The following is a 7,482-nucleotide window of genomic DNA, read 5'->3' on the forward strand; positions in this document are numbered from 1 at the left end:
AACAACAGAACTGCAATCAAGTTTTAAAGGTTTTTGATGTGTATATTAAAAATATTCAGGAAAGGGTGCATGTGTGTATTTATATAGCAAGCATTTGCTCATGGCAGAGTCTAAAAATTATGCTGTTTGGCATTTAATATTTGTAGCTGTATCACTGATTTTACTGAGCAGATGGAATTATCATGGTAAGCACATGCTATTAAAATTAAACCACATCCAGTGGTTCATTTTCTTATTGTTAATAGTGTTGGTTCCATAAAAGTAATATACATGTCAAAATTGGTGGCTGTCACTGTCTTATTCTTCCATGTCTTCTGAGCAGCTGATTCATTGCTTCATTGTTCATAAGTGTTTTTCAGTTAAAAATAGAATTAAAGCTTTATTAGACACATTCCTATTGACAAAAGATAGCTATGGAAGGGGAGATGTCCTTTCCATGACATATACCTGCACAGAGAAAATAACATGAAATACAATAGAAGAGGGAACAAAATACTGAAGGAAAGAGAATGTGAGTCACATTTGTTAGGCTTATATGCTTCATTCTAACATGTCAGTCATTGGCAATTGTGTACTTTTTTAATGCTTTAATGTGAAAACTGACAGCGGTATTGCAATATGCTTTCGCTTAGGTATTTCAAAGTTAAAAGAATGCTTTTGCAAGTGGCAAAGAAATAGCTGTACATAAAAATGTTTAAGCAGAGACAGAGAATGATCATAATTCTAATTCACAATAAATAACTTAAGCAAGTACAATACAGTTGATGTATAGTTCCGTGGACATAAATGACTCTTGCTCAACAAGTTACTCACTTCAAATAAAACGCTTTTTTAAATCAATAGATGAAGTGTGTATTGTCTCACAATGCCTCTGGGAGAACAAAGAAAAAATTCGAAAGTGAGGGTGGGCAACCGGGGTATCTACACTGCTTCTTCTTGCTGCATTTTTTCCCTATATTTTTCACGTTAAAGATGTGTTTTACTTCACGCAAAACAATCTTATTACAAAAGTAGCACATGAACATTTTGAAAACATGAGCAACCCTGCAAAATTACAAAGAAATAAAAACATCAATACTGATCTTATTTGTCACATATAACTTATTGATGTTTTAACACATAGACAATTTCTTATTGGTGCACATAGATTCATTTCCAAGAAAGCAATGCATATTATAGAAAATTTTGTGGCCTTCACTATGTGATATGTATTTTGCATGTTTTCACAGCACAGTTCTTCTTTACTCTGATTTTTAATGACTCTACATAATTTTATCACATGGGGAGGCCATAATTTATTCCCCATGACTTCAGGTTTGAAACTTTGTTTCTAGTTGTTTGTTTTGTTTGTTTTTTTTAATCTTATCAGCAATGTCATACTAAGCATTTTGATTGATAAGTATTTATTTATATCCATAACGATTCATTCAGCTAGCATAATTTCCTCAGAGTCAGATGCTAGACATATGCATAATGTTCTTATGTGCAGCCAAACTGTTTCTCAAAGACATTCTACCCATTTTCACCATCATCTCGACAGTGTGAGAATGAGTAGTTCCTCCCACAATCGCTCCTACATTCCATTAAGGAACAGAAATCTCCATCTCCTGTGCCCATGAGTCTCTTGGTGACTGTCTGCTGTGGCTGGTCCTGATCTTGATAATTGGTTTTCCTTTACCTTAGGATCCTTAGACATGCTTGCTCTTTGTTCCTCAACTATGGTCTAGGGGAACTTCCAATAGGAGAATAAAAATAAATACAGAAACGTTAACTTTCTACCCAACCACAAAGTATGTGACTACATCCAGAAAAATTGAATCTGCTTGACTGAATATGATTGAGATCAACTAATGCCCCGTTGAGCCAGAAAGTTAAGAATAAGAAATTGTTGGGTTTGGAGGCCACTTTTTTTGGGGGGGTAATTTATTATATTGTAAATAGCTAAATGATATGTCCACGGTATTGTTACCTCCACCTAGCTTACAATTAAAATTTCAATACAAACTTAGAAAACATAGGGCTGGAGAGATGGCTCAGTCAGTAAAGCATGTGTCTTGCATGCACAGAGACTTGAGTTTGGATCTTCAATAAAAGCTGAGAGCAGGAGCCTGTGCCTGTTTTTCTGTCTCTGGAGAGGCAGATTCCTGAGGCTTGCTGGCTAGTGCCTGTGGCTGAATCACTGAGCTTCAGTTTCAGCCAGAAAGTCCCATCTCAAAAAGTATGATGGATAGCAATTGAGGAAAACACCAAATATTGACCTCTGGCCTTCACACATTTGCACACACACATACACATGTGCTTATACCAACACAAATGTGTACACACACCACACACATGTGCTCACATTCATATAACACACATACAATTATAGATTACAAAGTATTTCAATTATGCTTCCTCATTTATTCTTAATGTGATTTTATAAGTCAGAAAACTATCACTCAGAAACATCTTGTTGCATCCTTACTGTGGTTAAAGGCAGATTTCTAAAATAATATAAGCGATAATAGTTTAGATTTCGCAGGCTTTATGGTCTCTTGTGGACATTCAACTCTGCGATGGTGATACAAAAGCATCTCCTGACAACACGTGAGTGAATGGGTGTAGTGATATTCTGACGAATTTTCGTCTAAAAACTCATAGTGACTACTTTGCCAGAAATGTCTACGGCTGACATGTTTACCAACCTTGTCAATGACTAATTACTTCCCTATTAGTGCCCACAGAAGGGCTGAGATTTGGTACTTCTTTTAGATAGACTGATAGATGCAGTATATGTGTAAGCAGGTACACACATGCCCTAAATGTGTGTGTGAATGTGTGTGTGTATGTGTGTGTTTCTGTGACTATGTGTGCATATTAAGTTTTCAATAGGAAGTGACAAACACCCATCCTGTTCAATTTTCTTCAAAACTGAAGCTAGCAGTAAATCTCAGTGAAAAACAAAGATGCATCCTGGTGATGTAGCTTCTCAAAAGCAATCACAAGTCAAAGGCCCACTGCTGCAAGGGAGCTGATGGTTGGAAATAACGTATCTGAAAGGCTGCTGGACAATCGTGAAGATAGAAAATGACTGAATAGAATCCATCAAAAATAGGTGGTGTGTGAAAACGAGAATTTGCCAACTTGGTTCACAAAGAAGAGACTTGAAATGAAAACCCGTGAATGCTTGGGTGAGTGAATGAATGAGTGAGTGAGTGATTTAAGAGGTGCTTAAGGAGCTAATGTCAAGCCAGCTGGGTCTCAGTAAAGGTCAACGGAGATAAGGCAGCTGTCTTATCTTCTGGGGCTGAAGCCCGCAGTGAGAGGCTTGGCAGCAGCAGCAGCAATGGTTTGTATGAGAACCAAGTATAGTGGTCTCTGGTTTTAAAAGAGTTTAGGGTGTTAGGACTGAATTGCAGCAATGTCAGTTACCAGCTACGGCAATTGAGCACACCCCTCCTACCTTCCATTTTTTAAAAACTTTCTACTGGTTCTTTGTGAATTTCACATCAAGTACTTCAATCCCACTCACCTCCCCATCACCTCATACCCCCTCTACCCTTGCAACAGAGAAAAAAATAGTTCTTTGTGGAAGCTGTACTGTATCACAGTGTGTCCCATGGTATATGCTTTTGTCCACACTTCTTTGCTTGCAAATGTTCATTGCAATGACTTCTTGGTCTGGTATGAGGCCTCTGGCTTCTGCTGTTCTATCAATACTAGAACCTCACTGGGACTCCTCTTGGATAGCCTGTCATTGCCCTGTGCCTTGGAGATCCTGCAGTTTTGAATCTGTAGGACAGGCCCCTTCATGTGCTCCATCAGTTCATCAATGGGGTAAACGTTGGGGTGGGCCAATTCAAAGCCCTGGGTCTGGGCCTGAGAGATACCCCAGTTGGTCAGCTGCTGGCTCTTCCACTCTCATGCCCTGGGGACTGGCTTAGCAGCAAGTCCTAGAACCAGGGCCAGCTCAATCCAGATGCCCTGGCAATGTGCAGAACCTACACTCCCAAGGGTTGCAGTGTGGGACCTGGCCAGTTCTCCCACCCTCATAACCCCTGACCCCAGGGCCAGCTTTCCTTCCTGCCGAAGGTAGCCATGGAACAAAGGGAGGGGATCTCTTGCTTCCCCATGCTGGTGCCAATGCCATTGCATAGCAGACAAGAGGCAGGATCAGCTCTCATACCCTCATACACTCATAACCCTCAGACCAGCTCATCAGCAACCTCTACGTCTACTATGCTACCCAGAGAAGATGTAGGGCCTGCTCCCCACAGTGCTGCAGCAGGTGCAGGTGAGGGGCGGGGCCAGCTCTCCTGCCTGCCATAGGTGGCAAGGAGGAATGGGAAAAGTTCTCTTCCTCATCCATGGCACTTCAAGGCAGATAAGTTGCAGGTCCAGCACTCCCACACTCACACACTTGGGCAGGCTCACCTGAATCTTCACCACCAGGGTCAGCTCTACTGTCCAGCTAAGGTGAGGTGCAAGGCTCGCTCTCCCTAGTGCTGTAGCAGGTAAAGGGCAGGGATAGCTCTTCTGCTCTCATGACTCCAGGGCCAGGTCTCCTGTTTTCCACAGGTGGTAAGGGGTGGGGAGAAGGGCTCACTCCCCCTTGTCTACCCCTTGCATGGGAGTCACGTGGTAGGGCCAACTCTCCCAGGCTCATATCTCTGGAGAGCTCACCCACAATTCCCACAATATGCAGGGCCTCTCTCCTGGGATCAGCTCTCCTGCTCTTACGCCACCAGGGCCAGCTCTCTCACAATGCACAGGTGAAGAGCAGGACTTGTTCTGCATAGCCCTCAGACATCAATATGTCCAGAGGCAGCAGCACAAACCAGGGGCATCAACCCAGCCTTGGGTAGTAACAGACCCCTGTGGCTACAGAGCCATGGACCCAGACATGGCCCCCAATGGCAGCACAGGGCAGGACTGCACCATGGTCTCAGGTGGCATCACTGGCTACTCACATCAAGCTGTTCCTCACTGCCCTGGAGTCTCCAGTTTTGTTTCTCTTCATTGTGCCCACATCCTCTTGTTTCTCTTCCTCCTCTTCCATTTCTCCACCACTTACTTGTTCCTCTTGGTGACACGTGGGGTCTCTGAGCATCTGGGGTCATCTCGGGACTGATCTCAGTAGTGCTATGCCCAGAATATGCATTATGGCACCAGGCATTAATCATCTCAGACATGGTCTGCCCCTCGGGACCTGCATGTTATCAGACTGCTGGCCATTTCCAGCTAGCTCCCTGTCCAGGCCACATGCTGCCGTCTCTGGCTTGCTCCTCACCCTGCCTACCTGATTAGCTCCTTGTAAGAGTTTCTTGTTTAGGGTTCACTCTGGGGCCCACAGTTCCAGGCAGGGTTCTTCTGGTCTCCAGCTTGCTCCCCGTTCTGAGAGCTTGCCTGGGCCTGTGCAGCACCAATCTGGTGCTAGCTCCCTGTCCAGCCTCCGTGGCACCGGTCTGGTAGTCTCATCAGGCTTGCTCTTTGCAGGGATTGTTAGGCTACTAATCATTTAGCTGTCCATAGGTCAAGCACACATAGCCTCTCTCCTCTCTGCTAGCTACCGATACGCAGGTGACACAGCAGCACACCTGTAATGCTTCTAGGGGAAGGCCTATCCTCCATTTTTTAGAAACATGTAACAGGAACCCAGTCCTGGAGAGCCTGAGGCAGGAGGGTCAAAAGTCCTTTGTAGTCTACGCCCTAAGTTCCAGGCCAGCCTGGGCTACAGGGGGAGACCCATCTCAAAACAAAACCAAAAACAAGACAAAACAGAAAACTAACATGAAAACAAGAATACAACCTTCGGCAGAAGGGGAGTTAGTATGATAGGGAAAGGATAGGAGCCCCACAAGGACCAAATATATCTGGGCACAGGGTTTTTTTCTGAAACTGTTTCTCCAACCAAGGACCATGTATGGATATAACCTAGAACCTTTATTCAGACGAAGCTCGTGGTAGCTCAATAACCAACTGGTTTCCCATAGTAAGGGGACCAGGGACTATCTCTGACAGGAATTCAATGGCAGGCTCTTTGACTCCCCATCCCCCCAAGGGAGGAGCAGTTCTGCTAGGCCACAGAGGAGGCCTAGCTTCATTCGCAGCCAGCAATGAAGATACCTGATAAAACAGGGCCAGATGAAAGGGGAGGAGATCCTCCCCAATCCCTGGATTTGGAAAGGGGCAGGGAGAAGCTAGGGGAGGGAGGGTGGGATTGGGAGGGAATAAGGGAGCAGGATACAGCTGGGATACAGAGTTAATAAAATGTAACTAATAATAATAAACAATAAAAAAGAAAAGAAAAAAAGAATATAGACAAAAGTGTAGGGTTATTTTACAGGTTAAAGGAAGGAATATGCTTAATATGTTTAGGCTCTTATCTCATGAATTAAATGGCTATATTATGAGATATTTGTAAAACCAGTGCTAGGCGCAGGAGCCCTGCTCTTGAGGAACTCAAGAGTCTGTGGATGTGCAACAGGAACTCCAATAAAGTGTGGGTAGTGTGACAAGGGCATTCATAAGAGGTCTTGGGAAAAAGGCAAGGAACTGGCAAATCAATTTTCTCTATTGAGTCAGAGGTACTGTGTGCCTCTTTGTGCTTTATTAATAATAATTGCTAACACTATTGTTGTCCAGTTATTGTGACAATTAAGTATAATCACCATATTGCCATCTCCTTTTGAGTTAATGATTAAAGATTGCCCTCCCCAGCATGGGCATTAGGGTGCAATCATGGTTTGATGAACGTTTGTTAAATTAAAGCTTTTAGCAAAAGAAATGCTCGCTTTGATTTTCAAAAAAGTTAAAAATTATGATTCAAGAGGGAAAGTAATCAAGTCTGCTAATCTTACGGTCATATTCTACATTTTTGAGGCCTCATTGGGTATATATTATATGCTTGTTGCCTGTTTGGGGATGAGTCAAATATGAGTTTGTGCTTCCTTTTCAGTCATTATAATCACTTTGGGATCTAAATGACTTAAACTTCTGTGGACATTTGTGTACAAGAAGATGTTTGTAAGACTAAGAGCAGCAGTTCCTGGATCAGTCCTAATTTGCCAGAGGAGCATAACAGTGGATGTAGTAAGTGTGGGAGGTAATTCCAAAGAGCTCAAGAGAGCAAGCAGCAGAGGGAAGAGGGGGAAAAAACCAAAGCAATAGCAGATAGAGATAGGTAGGCTATCACTGATGGAGAGACATGGGGCTCAGCTCCCTCCTAAAAAGCTTCAGTGTAAGACCTCAAGGTAGTTTTACCAAGTGAAAAAAAGCTGGGATGTTCATAGACCAACTCATCAGTTTCACTGACTGGGAGATGTTCTTGGGAGGCTGTTGGACCCCCAGCTCTTCCAGGCTACAAGGTAAGAGACTAAGAAAGCTTTCAGCATTCTGGAAAAAAAAGCTAAGGGATGCTGGCTGGTGCCTAGGGATGGAAGATGCAGGAGGTAAGACATTGTCTTCACAACTGTAATTGTCCATAGGAGTTACAGGTGG

General features: G+C 43.3%; 1 pseudogene; it reads right to left on the bottom strand.

Annotated features, from left to right (window-relative positions):
* Nucleotides 1-5,480: 5,480 nt before the first annotated feature.
* Nucleotides 5,481-5,601, bottom strand: LOC132648153 (small nucleolar RNA SNORA17; annotated as a pseudogene).
* Between the last annotated feature and the right edge of the window lie 1,881 nt (nucleotides 5,602-7,482).

Source organism: Meriones unguiculatus, chromosome 15 (genome assembly GCF_030254825.1).
Source record: "Meriones unguiculatus strain TT.TT164.6M chromosome 15, Bangor_MerUng_6.1, whole genome shotgun sequence".
Lineage (NCBI taxonomy): Eukaryota > Metazoa > Chordata > Mammalia > Rodentia > Muridae > Meriones > Meriones unguiculatus.